The following is a 14,388-nucleotide window of genomic DNA, read 5'->3' as shown; positions in this document are numbered from 1 at the left end:
TGGAATTATGTGGATTTGTAAGAACATTCAAGTTTTAAAAGAACATTAAAACCAGAAAAAAATTGTAATTCCTATAAAGTTTGATTTTTTTCTTAAAGTACCTTTTTTCAGGTAACCATTTATAATTAGGTTTAAATATCTGAAGTACTATCTAAAGTTGAATTTTTAAACTAGGTAACAATCTACTTTTTCTTTCCTTAGACCATTTTGGCTTCTACTGGAAGATTTAATTAAAAAGCGGTGGGGAGGGGGGGACAATTCTTTTAATTTTGCTGTAAGTGAAACAAAGAGTTTATTTTATTATATAAAGAATGTGAAATAAGCATGAAGAGACAGGCTTTGGGAGAAATACCAGAAAGTGACTTTTAAAAGATGGCATTGTTTAACCTCTATGTGGCCTTTAGTTGTGCAATTACAGATGAGCCATGAAAGGGCCAGGCCTCTATTGTTTGGGCTTTCAAAGTCTTATTAAATATTAATTTTTATTCTTGGGATAGAAAAATAGGAAGAGCTATTACAGTGCTATCTGTAAAATGCTGCTTTGATATTTATTAAAGAAATTTTTATAATGTAGAGTCTACAGACTCATTTCATTGAAAATAACTGACTATTAGACAGCTCCTGATTGGCAAAAATCATGTGATGTGTTCAGAATAAAACTTTGCATGGGCAACTACACTGAGAACGTTTAGCTTAAGTTATTTCCATAGGGAAGAGTGATAAGGGCTGTAGTCAGCACAATTGGCATTCTCTTTATGGTGTTAATTCTTTGTGCTGTCTTTACAAATTGTTGAAATTTTTGATTTATATTTGTTGATACTAATCAGTGTTCTTTCCTTACAGATTAACCAATAGTTTTTATCTAAGTGCGGAAAATTATTAATGAAATCTCTTTAAACCATACTTACAAGTCAAAAGATTTTGAGAGGCCCTGTTGGTGGGTTAAGATTATATATAGATTCGGAAGTATTATAAGGGACCATTTTCCATTTTTAAATCCAAAATATCTGATTGCAATTATGAATTCCATCATATTGTGTGTGGGGATATAAATATCTGAATTCTTCCAGGGGACTTGGTTTACATCCAAGGGTGTTGGCAGTGGACATTAAGTTTACCTCAGGAATTGCAATCATGTAGGACTAGATTAAGAAAAAATGCTGGAGTTTATAATTTTGGATACTGATATAAAATAAAAATGGAAGTTAAACAGAATTGGCACATGTAGTCCATAGTGCTTTTGTATGCATTATTCCGTAACTTGTTTGTACCGAGGCAACTTTTATACTTTCAATGTATCATTTAATAAAAAAAATTAAGCAAAAAAAAAAATAATTCTTCTACTCCAACATAGATGCTTTCTGCCTTCTCTGAATTCTTCAAGTACAACTTTCCCGAAATCATTTTGTAGAGCAGTAAATAGATGTTGATTTAAAGTAGTGCTATCAGGTAAGTCTGGGGAATCCTTGCATGTCAGAGCTGCCTCTTAGAGAGCTCGAGATTGGGGGTGAATGGGGGGAGTGATAGGTGGATGGGGTTCTTATTAATGTATTAAAGTTTCTGAGAAACCTGCTTTATCCAGTGTAAAAAACTTTTGATTACAGAATCTTTTTCCTCCCAAGAACAATGATGGACACCTTGAGGAAGGTCCAGATTATAGTAGGTGTTTAATAAACATTCTTTCAAGGAATAACTGTCCTTATTCCCTCATAATATAGTATCTTCATTCTACCATTAGGAATTATTCCCAAAGGCTGTACAGAGCACCAGATTTCTGGGACATGTAGTAATAATCAAAGGGAAGGGGAATGGTGAATATACAAAGAGAAAAAAATTTTTGCTAAAACAAACCTAACATTTTATATTTTGCCTAGGACAGGGCTCTGAAAAAGGTCACACATCCAATCCTATGGACACACACTGGAACAGTAAAAGGTTATAAATGTTCTCAAATTCTTTTTCCCTGAGAAGGATTAGTGTGTTTAAGTTAGATGCCAAAAACTGAAAGGAAGAGAACTTCTGATGGAAACACAATTCAGTTACCTAAAAGTCATCTTCCTCATATTCCTCCTCTACTTTTTGCATTCTCACAAAAATACACTGTCAGAATACAAATAGCATTCCCTTTTCCATAGATTGCTTAATTTTTCCTTCAGTGAAGTATGAGACAGAGGAAGGGAGGAGTTTTAAAATATCTAGATTTCAGTTAAACTGATTCTCTCCTCCTCCTTAAGAGTAAAAAGTATTAGGGGCAGGGAAAGGAGTGTATTGTGTCTATGTGTGAATATATATATGATCAATAGCAATTTCATATTTTGGTGAAACTCATAGACCTCAGATTGAGGCTTTAAATATGTATGAATGTAGTGGAAATTGTTGGTATGTTTCTTTTCTATGAAAAATATTTTATGGAATGGAAAAGAAAATTCACTTTCCTTTGAAGATACAAATATGGCCTAAGAAAATGCAGTTGAAATGTGAGATTTAAGAAAGGGAGAGGATCTATTTTTTAACCCAACTAAGTATAGGCTCTGTAAAGACAATATATCCTTAGTTTGATGTTAAAAATTTTCCAAGATTCCTTAACTTTATATTGAGGACATTGGACAGCCTTTTTTTTGTCCAAAGTTCTTTTCTATCTGACATTTATGTGCTCTGGAGGAAAACCCAGAACTAACTTCTAATGAGATATAGGGAAATATCTGGAAAACTGTAATGGGAGAAGTTATATTTATGCTACTTCTGTATTCATGAATAAATAGACAGCAAGGCATCTTCCCCTCTCAGTGAGGCCTCCATCATCAGCATTGAGAACTTGTTTGGCCTCACTCCTGACCTTATTTTAGAATTGAGAACCTTGGCTACATGGTTATTCTATAGCTGAGGTCTTTTTCCAGTTACTTCCCATTCTGTCATATCTGAGTCTTTTTTATTGGTAATTATTGATTAGAACAATGATCAATAATCTATTCAGTTCTTAGAGTTACTAGGGATTATAAATTCTTGTTGTTGACATTGGCATAGAGAAGGATGTGAAAAAGACATTAAGTATAGGAAGGTGGTAGAAAAAAAGAAAAGTTATGAGGAGAAAAATAGGAGGAGAGAAAAAGAATAAAAAGGAAGCCATAGCTATGGTTTGGATTTACCAGTTACCTCTTGAGCTCATACTTCCATGGGTACTTTCAATCTGTAAACTCTGAGAATGTATCTAAAGTGGAAGGGCCCCCAACACCAACTCCAGGAGTAGAATATAAGATTATATGCCAGACTGAGGAGTTTCAGGAAGCACTCAAGGTTTTTAGGTAAGTGAATGGCATGATAAATTTTGTGCTTTAGCATGATTGTTGTCAGAGGTTGATGGGTTAAATGGATTGGAAGAGAGGCAAGATGTGTTACAGTGTGAAATACTGAAAGCCTGAACTAAAGCAGTGCTATTGGTGAGTAGAGAGGAAGGGACGGCTGTGAAGACAAAAATGACTAAGATAATTGGATGTGTTCTGTCCTCAAACTGTAGTAAGATACAGGAAATCCCAATATTTTAATATTCAAATTATTTTTCTTTAATTGTTTTACTTCTGTGGTGGAATTTTTATTTTTTCTTATTTTGTAGGTCATGTACTAATTTTGCCTCCATAAGTAAAGATTTCAGTGCCTTGATAGACTGAAGGAGAGGTAATAGGCAAGGGTGACTGAAGATCTATGTCTTAGTAACTGAGAGAGCTGCGGTGCCATTGATAGAAGCCAGAGAAGTTGAGAAAGGGAACTGGTTTGATTGAAGGGGTGGTTTGAAGGAGGCAAGTTCAGTTTTAGACATATTGATAATAGATTAAGGAGACAATTGGCCAGATGAGTCTCTCTTCTTGACTATAAGCCTGGAATGGATAGTATAGAGATAGGGAGTGGAACTGGAGATTTGAGGATCAACTATGGGGAACTGTTGTTTCAAACCATGGATGCAGTCTGTTTATCAAGGACTGTGTGTTATAGAAGGACCATAGTCAGCGGATGGAAGGAAAAGATGTATTTAAAGAGAGATGGAATCATAGTGTGGGAAAACCAGAAAATAAGTCAGGGAATCTCAAAGAGGAAAGAATTTGATTTAATATTGCCAGATGCTGGGAAGATATCAAATTGAACTAAGCACACTGAATTTTGGCAAGAAGTTTGGAAATCTTCAAGAGCAATATCAAACACAAAGAAAAGGTTATGGAGCACAGACAAAACTGCAGTTTAAGAAAGGTTAGTGGTAAAGTTGAAACCAGTATAAACTTAATGAAAAGAATAGTCTGGGACATGTTTTGTATGAAAGTAGCACCTCACTCAGATTTCTGGGACAGAGTATTTGTTTGAAAGCCTTTGTCTAGTTTTTGTGACGTGGAATGCCTTTGATCTGATGTCCAACTGAGTTATTGAGCTCACTGACCTACATTTCTTTCAATTCCTTACCCCACTTCGTAGTACTTCTAATACATCAAAATATTGACCAAAATGACCAATTGATAATTTTTAAAACTTTGCAAAGTAGTATGGCCCACAGAAAAATGCAGCACTTATGCTATTAAAAATCTGATTCTACACTTGTAGAGTCATTTTCACTCTCCTTTTCTCCAACTTCCATTGATCTTGTCAGACTGCCTTTCTTCTGTTATCATTTTTGTTTTATTTGTGTATTTTTATTTTTATTGACACATAATAATTGTACATATTTATGGGGCATAGTATAATGTTTCAATATATGTATATACACTGTGTAAAAATCGAGTCAGAATATTTAGCACATCCATCACCTCAACATTTCTTTCTGATATGTTTTGGGACAAGCAAAAACAAGCCTTCCTTTGTTTTCCTTGTGCATGGTTCTAACTTGTATTGCCCTGTTTCTTTTGGTGAGCTGCCAGAAGTCTTGCCTTGATATTTAGGGTTTGGTCGAAAGTGATTGATATATTGCTGCTTAACTACCTTGGTGGCAAAGTTGAACAGTAGATGAAAAGAACTACAATAGTATAAGCCAATTATCATAATTATAGTAGATTGTAAGCAGTGAGCCTAAAATGATATTCTGAGTTTAAGAATTCTAAACCAGTCTTTAATAGGGCTAACTTTAGACAAATTGCTTAATCTTAGTTGGCCTAAATATCTTCTTTTAAATTATAGCAAAAAAGAAAATTTTTAAAAATTGAACTTTGTAATGTGCCCTGAAATGTGTGAATTAGTGATATTACCTAGTCTCATTTAATATAGCATAAGAAATTGAGTAGTCCGCGGCCGGGCGCGGTGGCTCACGCCTGTAATCCTAGCACTCTGGGAGGCCGAGGCGGGTGGATCACTTGAGGTCAGGAGTTCGAGACCAGCCTGAGCAAGAGCGAGACCCCATCTCTACTAAAAATAGAAAGAAATTATATGGACAGCTAAAAATATATATAGAAAAAATTAGCCGGGCATGGTGGCGCATGCCTGTAATCCCAGCTACTCGGGAGGCTGAGACAGGAGGATCGCTTGAGTTCAGGAGTTTGAGGTTGCTGTGAGCTAGGCTGACGCCACGGCACTCACTCTAGCCTGGGCAACAGAGTGAGACTCTGTCTCAAAAAAAAAAAAAAAAAAAAAAAAAAAAAGAAATTGAGTAGTCCAAGTCATAAGAATCACTTGATAGAGGTTTAGATTCTGGAATGAAATTTTCATTTGGATTCCAGCATTGTTGAAAACAAGGTGTTTTGCCTTTTCAAAATTCATTTTCCACTGGAAAAGTGAAGGGTACACTATAGATACAATTATAATGATAGTAATAGTTAATGTTTATTAAGAACTTATTTTGCCATATGTTGTTCATGTATTCATTCATTCAGTAAATATTTTTTGATTAACTATTATGTGTTTGGGTGGTATTCTAGTTATTAAGGATACAGCAGTAAAAAAATTCTTGCCCCTGTGGAACTTATATTCTAGAGGGAGTAATTGATCAGTAAGCAAAATAAGTAAATTTTTGCCGTTTACCATACTGTATGTTTTATGTATTTATTTTGTTAATTGTCTTTCTCTGTCTACTAGTTTGTAAGATCCATGAGGGAAGGGAGATTATCATAGAGTGTTAAATTGGTACCATTATTATTATTGCCTTTTCAATAGACCTTAGGTCTTAGCTAAAAGTCCTGCAGTGGACCTAGGATTCAGCTTTCTCAGCTCTGCTTGGTTAGTTATGACTCATTCATCTGTTTTCTACCTTCCAAAGTTTTGTTGTTACTGACTTTTCTCCTGTCTTCATTATATTTGTGGGTTTCTTTACCTTTAATCTCATTATATTCTAGTAGAAGTTTGGGAAGGGACAAAACTAAATATATATTCAATGTACTTTATTTTACTTCCATCTTTTAGTAGTAATGGTACTGTTATTCATTGATTCCTTACTATGTGTCAAGTACTGCACTAAATATATTACCTGTGTAGTTTCATTTAATTCTCTTGGTGGTCTTTGGAGTAAAGAGGCAAAGGTAAGATCAGAACTTTGGTCTTGTGGCTGCAAGGCCTGTATTCTTCATATTATACCATGCAACCTTTAGGCTTTTTTTTTTTTTAAATAACTTGAAAAATATTTATAATACTGTGTGTATATGTTTATTTTTGTACTTTTTGATAGTACTATTTGTTAATTATAAGCTATTTAAGATTAAGGATAATTCACTCAACACAATTGTCGTTCTTTTGAAATCTTTTTGTTTTAGTTTCTTTTTCTAAAATCTGACTTCTTGGCAAACTATCAAACGAGCTATTTTTTGTATGAAGAAATTAGTGTTTCTTTAATGAAAATATGAGGCCGTCCCGATTCTGGTTCTAAAGAAGGACTCAAGTACTCCATCATTTGAATAAACCAAAATTTCTTGTCTTCTGCCATCTTTGCTCCTATAGTTATTGCTGTTCCTTACAGGACACCTCCCATGATTAGGGTCCTCAAAGGAAAAAGTTTTTAGTAGTATTTTATAGTTTACATGTATTTAAAAAATACATGTAACAAGAGTGTTTCTGGATCCAAAAATTGTGATTTGTGCCTTTGGTATTTAATGTTATACCACTATCTTTAAAAGTCTCTGTCTTTTAAAAATATTACCTATTTATTTTTCATAAATAAACTTCCTGCTTAACTTTATTGAGTATCATGAAGTAATTATCCATAAGCAGTGTAGATTGGAATACATATTTCAATTTTGAAATGTTGTCAAATAGAAACTACCCTAATACAAGCAATAATTTATATAGTTACATGACGGTGAAAATGTATTAGTAGTAATGAAACTAGCATGCACCTAGATGTAAGAATGTTGCAGATGGCTGAGCTGACCAAAGATACTTTGCTATATTTATTTAACAAGTAATGGAGTGTCTATTATGTTCACGACATTGTCCTCAGCCCTGGTGCACCAAATGTAATGTGAAATTAAGAAGAATTGAATGAGAATATCTAAAAGGAAGAATTACTTTTAGAAAGGGCTACATGTAAGGAAAATAAAATGAGATCAAAAAGGGAGAACATACAAACAAAAAACATGAGACAGAAAAGGAATATGAAAAGTGAATCTTGGAAGACAAAGAAAGTAAAAAAAAAATCACTTATAATGAGATAGAACTATCTTCTGTTATCTCAAGAGAAAAAAAAAAGAAGACTGCTTTACATAAATTAGTATGCGTAATTTGCACAGACACTGGACTGCTGGAAGGTTGCCAGTATAGCTTTTGGTGAGATGAAATTCAGGGGACTTCTTATTTACAGAAACCAGTTAGTGATGTTTTGGGTTCTTTATCTAGTTGTTTACTTCGTTTGATTTTTTTTAATGTTCTTCTTGATTACAGATGGCTAGAGTAATGAGGGAATTTTCAAAAATGGTTGATGTATGATATATTAGTATGAAGTAATGTTACGTTTCTTAATATATTATACAAATGTATAAGTGATTATGTTTATACTTTTAATTTATCTTCATATATAATAGTTCTTTATAATGTTCATTATTCATTTCCCATATTTATAGCATCATTAGTAGAGAAATGACCAGAAGTAATTAGTATAATAGTAATACTTATTCCTACCATTTCTTAAATATTTACCATGTGCCAAGTACTCTGCTAAGTATTTTTCATATATTAGCTCATTTAATTCTCACAAGAACCCTATGAGGTAGACATATTAGTATCCTCCATTTACAGATGATGAAAGTGAGGCACAGAAAGGTAACCTAATTTGTTTAAGGTCCTACAGCTCTGAAGCCTGAGATTGAAATACAGGCAGTCTGACTCTAGAGCCCTTGATAAGAATGCCGTTCCATATAGATGACCAGGTCTGATTTCCTCTGTAAGTAGGCTTATTTGAATTACTGTGGACATAATATCAAGAGACCAGAAGATTCCTACTTTTATTATGCACTTCATATCTAGACATAAAGTTCTCATTTAATTTCAAAAAGTGTTATTTTTGAGTGTGCAATGGATTGAATATTTATTTGTGTCCCCAGAATTTACATGTTGAACTCTAATCCCCAAGGTGGTGATATTTGGAGGTGGGGCCTTTGGGAGGTAACTAGATGAGGAGGGTGGAACCCTTATGAATGGGATTAGTGCCCTTAAAAGAAGAGGCCAGAGAGCTAATTAGCTTTCATTCTGCCATGTGAAGATATGATGAGAAATTGGCAGTCTTCAACCTGCAAGAGGGCCCTAACCAAAACCTACCCATGTTGGCACCCTGATCTGAACTTCAGCCTCCGGAACTGTGAGAAATTAAATTTTTTTCCTTTTTGTGAGAAATTAATTTCTGTTGTTTGTAAACCACCCAGTCTATGATACTTTGTTATAGCAGCCCAAACTGAGACAGTGTGCTTATTAAAGTAGTGAATCAAAGGTTGGTAGTGTTTTGAATGCATGTTATCACTGTTAGTATATAATTAGGGCAGGGAATTCCATAGTGAGAGAAAGGCCATAGGCTGGAATCTTGTGCACGTCAGTTTGCTCATTCTCTGGCCTAAGCCTGATCTTTTAACCCAAGCTCTTCACCTGCCAAATGTGGGCCCTTGGGCATAAGGGGAACTAGATGAGAGGATGTGAATGGATTGGCACACCTTCCTCATTAGTGTCATGGTCACAAATCAAAGTTCTGTCACTGAAAGCTTCATTGGCAACTGTTCTGTAGTCCTGCTTTTGTACATACTATATGTATAGATTTATGTTTTTCAGAACAAGAGCAGAAGATGGTTCCAGTTTGGTATTATGAGACTAGTTTTCTTAAAAAAACTTTATCTTCTAGGATTCATGTTATACATTTATGTATATATGTATTTTTTAGTTTTATATTTTTATACTCTCTTTTCTGCTTTGATCCTCATTTCTTTGAGCCCAGCTTTTTGTTTTTGAAATTCTTCCTTTTCGGTTTTCTAAATATTTTAATTTAACTTTCCTTAATTTGGAAGTTCATTTCATACTCCAAGGCCTAGGACAGTGCCATAAATATAGTAATGGCTTAATTGGTTAAACTATGTAGCAAAAAAAAACTTGTGGTCAGCTCAGTTATGTTTAACGTTCTTTTATTCTGATGTACACTGACTTTCCTTATTCCTGACACATCTTTATGGGAAAATAGACAAATAGATACATAGATGGATAAATTGCCACTGCAGTGAAGTGATTTCCCAGTTTGTCAACATTTCCCAGTTGAAATTTGAGCACTTGGGATCCTAAAATAAAAACTTAAGGTGTCAAAGATCTGTGTAAATAATAGCTTTATTAGTAATAATATTACTAAATTGATCATGATGATTGATATAAATTTTATTTTATTTATTTTATTTTATTTTTTGAGACAGAGTGTCGCTTTGTTGCCCTGGCTAGAGTGAGTGCCATGGCGTTAGCCTAGCTCATAGCAACCTCAAACTCCTGGGCTTAAGCGATCCTACTGCCTCAGCCTCCCGAGTAGCTGGGACTACAGGCATGCGCCACCAGGCCTCGCTAATTTTTTCTATATATACTTTAGTTGTCCATATAATTTCTTTCTATTTTTAGTAGAGACGGGGTCTCTCTCTTGTTCAGGCTGGTCTCGAACTCCTGACCTCAAGTGATCCACCCGCCTCGGCCTCCCAGAGTGCTAGGATTACAGGTGTGAGCCACCGCGCCCGGCCGATATAAATTTTAGATTGAGCCATATGAAATTGCCAATATTGGACCTTTTTGACCTCTAGAAATGGTATTTTCTTATGTTTTAACCCAAAATACTGATAACAATAGCGGCTTGCTTATATTGATTGCTTATGATATGTGGGGATTGTACCAGTGCTTTCATGCATTACTGTGTCCTCAATCTTATGTCTCAATCTCCTGAAACAAGTATTATTACCTCCCCTATGTGGACAGTGAAACAAGTTAGAGAAGTTAAATACTTAGTCTCTTAGAGCAATACCCTTAACCAATGTTTAACTTTCTTGTTATTTTGTCCAGCAGTGGTGATTAAGTCAATAGAATATAACAAGATGGGAAGGGAGATAACAATAATTGACTATTAAAACAGTGTCAGATCTGACACTTTTTGGAGCCAGTGGTATGAAGTAATTTTATCACCAGGGAGAAATGCACAGAGGCTCCTAGCTTCTTTATGGCTCTGGCTGATATTTGTGAATCCTCAACCCATGTCCAGTAACTGCTGTAAAACAGTGCAGGGTGCAACCAGCTTCTACCATATGAGCAAGGATTATTATCCCTTCTCATTCTGGTTGCTTCTGGCAATCTTAGAATTTTTTAGGCGAGAGCTTACCTTTCTGCCTACCTGTTTTGCATGGATCTGATCACTTTCTGCCTAGACTTGTGGCACCTGCCAGATCTTGTGATGAAATAAGATGCTAGTTTTGCCTCTCTTGGTTGGCCTGACTACCCATGCTTTGGCATGACAGTCAGGATTCTGTTGTTTTCAGACATCACCCCACTGTAGATGAAAGTAACAGTGTTGCCTCTGAGATGAGTCAACTGGGAACCTCTCATGATAAACATTTGAGTGCATTGGTGTTTGGGTGTTCAAACCTTAATTGTCAAAAGAGCATGATGAACTACATGGACTTTAACATGGAATTTGGTCCATGGCTCAGAATATGTTTTAGGGTCTTTGTTAGACGCTGGCTAGAAGATGCTATTTTTAAATTATAATTATTATAATTTTTATAATTATTATAGTTATAATATTATAATAATTATCCTAATTTTTCTTTTATTATACTTTTGAACATCCTTAGAGGCCATTAGAACAATTGGTAAATTGAGTGTAATAAATGAAATAAGATGTTTGTGAAATTAATGAATATGAAGGTATATTAATAGCAACAAAAAAAGTCACACTTAAGTATTGAGTTATGGATGAATTTCTTTGGCAGTTTTTCATATTAATTGCTAAAAATATGTCAGCACATTTTATGTTGTTATACTTACTAGGTACAGATGAGCTCCTTCCCTGATAGAATCATTATTCAAAGTCCGTTTAGATTTATTTAATTTTTTTTTTTGAGACAGAGTCTCACTCTGTTGCCCAGGCTAGAGTGAGTGCCGTGGCGTCAGCCTAGCTCACAGCAACCTCAAACTCCTGGGCTCAAGCAATCCTCCTGTCTCAGCCTCCCGAGTAGCTGGGACTACAGGCATGCACCACCATGCCCGGCTAATTTTTTCTATATATATTTTTAGCTGTCCATATAATTTCTTTCTATTTTTAGTAGAGATGGGGTCTCGCTCTTGCTCAGGCTGGTCTCGAACTCCTGAGCTCAAACGATCCGCCCACCTCGGCCTCCCAGAGTGCTAGGATTACAGGCGTGAGCCACCGCGCCCGGCCTCGTTTAGATTTATTCTATCATTTTGTCTTTTAAAGTTCATTTTTTCAAGTAATGTGATCTTGGAGTAGGGAATGAAACAAATTGAGGAAATGTTATCTCCTGATATTACTATCTGGTTTTCTTATTTAAAAGTACTATCTTTAAAAGAAAATGTATATTTACAATGCTCATTGAAACAAATTTATTAGATAATGGCAACAATCTTTGGGGTAAAAACAGCATTGCAAAATTTGGTTTAGTTTTATCACTCCCAAGAATTTTCATTATATCCCCTGTACAGAATTATCAGCTATAAATAGAGATCAGCTAATTTGATGAAGAGGCTGTAGGTCTACAGATAATGAACAAATATATCATGGTTTAAAAAAACAGACATGAAATGACAGTAATAGTGAATAGGGCAGAGGACAGAAAGGAAGGGGGAAAGAAAAGGAAAAGAAAATATAAAAGAACAATGATGGATTTGTGTGCAACAAAATGCGGTTCCAATACTGGCCTACTTAACACGCATTCTCACTAGGAGGCCATTGTTCTTTTCTAACTCTTTTTGCTTGGCTGATTTCCTTCCCCGTTTAGAAGGAGAACAGTTCCCCCTCCCTCTTCCTCCTCTGTCCTTTGACCAGAGACTAATGTTGCTGAGGTTGTTGGGGAAGTAATAGAATTTTGTATCTGCTAATGCAGCCAGCCTCTATAAGGCTGGCTTCCAGCAGAAATCCTCCTATTATCCTCTGAGATATTTTTTCAATGGCTGGTTTTTTTTAAAAAAAATTGATGTTTAAAGAGGCTTCTTTACATGGATAAGCAATATTCCTTCTTGTTACTCTTTCCTTTCTCCCCTCTTTTGGGGGTGGCATGCCTTGATATATAAAATACACATTGGGAAAATGTTTCAATATAAAGGTATAAGGGGTGTGTTTGTGTGTGTGTGTGTGTGTTTTAAACTCCAAGGGTAAGAGTTGCAGGACTGGGAAAAATGTGTCTATACTCCAGTATCCAGAAGGATTTCTACTTTTAAACAAGATACTTGGAGAGGTGAGATAGAAAGTATAAAAGTATGTGGCCAAATCACAATGCCTGACAAAGGGATGACTGTTAGACCGTGTTTTCACACAGGCCACTGCGCACTCCATCCAACTGACTAATGACTGAAACATATTAGTGTGTGTAGAAACCACATGGGTCAGTGGGTTAGTGCCTCTTGATGCTATCTATGTAATTATGGTGCTTAAGCATCTCTACAAATAGCAGATTTTAAGCTACTTTACCTATGCATGTATGTATTGCATACTTTGCTTGACCTTATTTACCAAACCCTAAGTCATGACAACTGATCTAAGTAGAAGTATGTTTATAGGGACAGTGTGACAGTATTTAGAATTAAGACTATTCTGTGGGATTCATAAATTCAGCCCGCACTCAACAAGTCCTTATTGGATGATTGCTATATGCCAGGCATTACTATGGGTGCTGGGGATACAGTAGTGACAAAATAGGAAAAATCTCTTATTCTCTATGGGTCGGGGGGAGGATAGACAATACATAGGTAAAAAAGTAGGATAGGTTAGATAGTGGTAGGTACTAGGGAGAAAACAAAGCATAGAAAGGGGCTAGCAAACATTGCTCGGAGTGGGTAGAGATTGCAATTTTTGGTAAGGAGTGAGAATATTCACATCTGGGACACATGGTCGTGGTACCACCTACGTGCTCTGCTCAACCACAGCCCTTGAGTCTCCTGCATTATTTCCTTAGACTCCATGACCTGCTCAGACCTCAAGAAAAGAGAACCTTTCAGCATATAGAGATAGGTAGAACCACTAAAAACTAAACCAAAACAAAACACCCCAAACACCTTGTATTAATATTTATAGTAGGTTGCTGGAATCAGGGGAAATAACTAAGTAGCAAACATCCAGATGAGAAAGATGCATAATTTTTTAAAAAGCAACTACTTCAGACATTTCTATCTGACCCTGTACCTCCAACAGGATAGTCATTCTTAGCTTAGTTAAGGAGGCCAGTGATAAGAAGGAAGCAATAAATTCAGGGCAGGAGCATTTCACAGTGAGAACATGGTATGTGTTATTTATTGGCCCAAGTAAGGACAAACAGTGAGGACTCTGTTTCCATCAGTATTTCAGAACATGCCCTACACTGCTGCCTACCTCTGTCTGTGTTGTTTCCCCTACCTGTTCCTTGGGTTTCTTTTACTTGGAATGCCCTCCCTACTTGGTTTTGTTTATCAAAACTCTACCCATCTCTTGGAGGACAAGGACTAGACTTTTATCTCTGTTTCCATGGTATGTGGCACCAGTAAATGCTCAGTAAATATGTAATACATGAATGAGAGAATGGAGTGAAAGAAGGGAGCGCAGTTGGCACATATCTATGTCATTTTTCTGTATACGAATAGCTGTTAGAAGTGGCTTTGTCCCATATCTGACTGAGACTCTCCTTCCTTCCACATTCCTCCGATTAAAACAAAGCAAAATTGGGTAAGTAGGGTGCCAGACAACTCATTCAACTCATTCAGCAAGGGAGACTCTTTGGC

At 35.7% G+C, this 14,388-nt stretch overlaps 1 protein-coding gene across 1 annotated transcript in view; it reads left to right on the top strand.

Moving 5' to 3' along the window:
- PPM1L (protein phosphatase, Mg2+/Mn2+ dependent 1L) overlaps nt 1-14,388 on the top strand; it is a 259,267-nt gene that overhangs the window by 51,464 nt on the left and 193,415 nt on the right. The window lies entirely within an intron of this gene.

The sequence above is a fragment of the Eulemur rufifrons genome, chromosome 7 (genome assembly GCF_041146395.1).
Source record: "Eulemur rufifrons isolate Redbay chromosome 7, OSU_ERuf_1, whole genome shotgun sequence".
In the NCBI taxonomy this organism is placed as follows: domain Eukaryota; kingdom Metazoa; phylum Chordata; class Mammalia; order Primates; family Lemuridae; genus Eulemur; species Eulemur rufifrons.
Note: the sequence above shows the minus strand (reverse complement) of the source record. Positions and strands in the feature narration are given on the sequence as shown.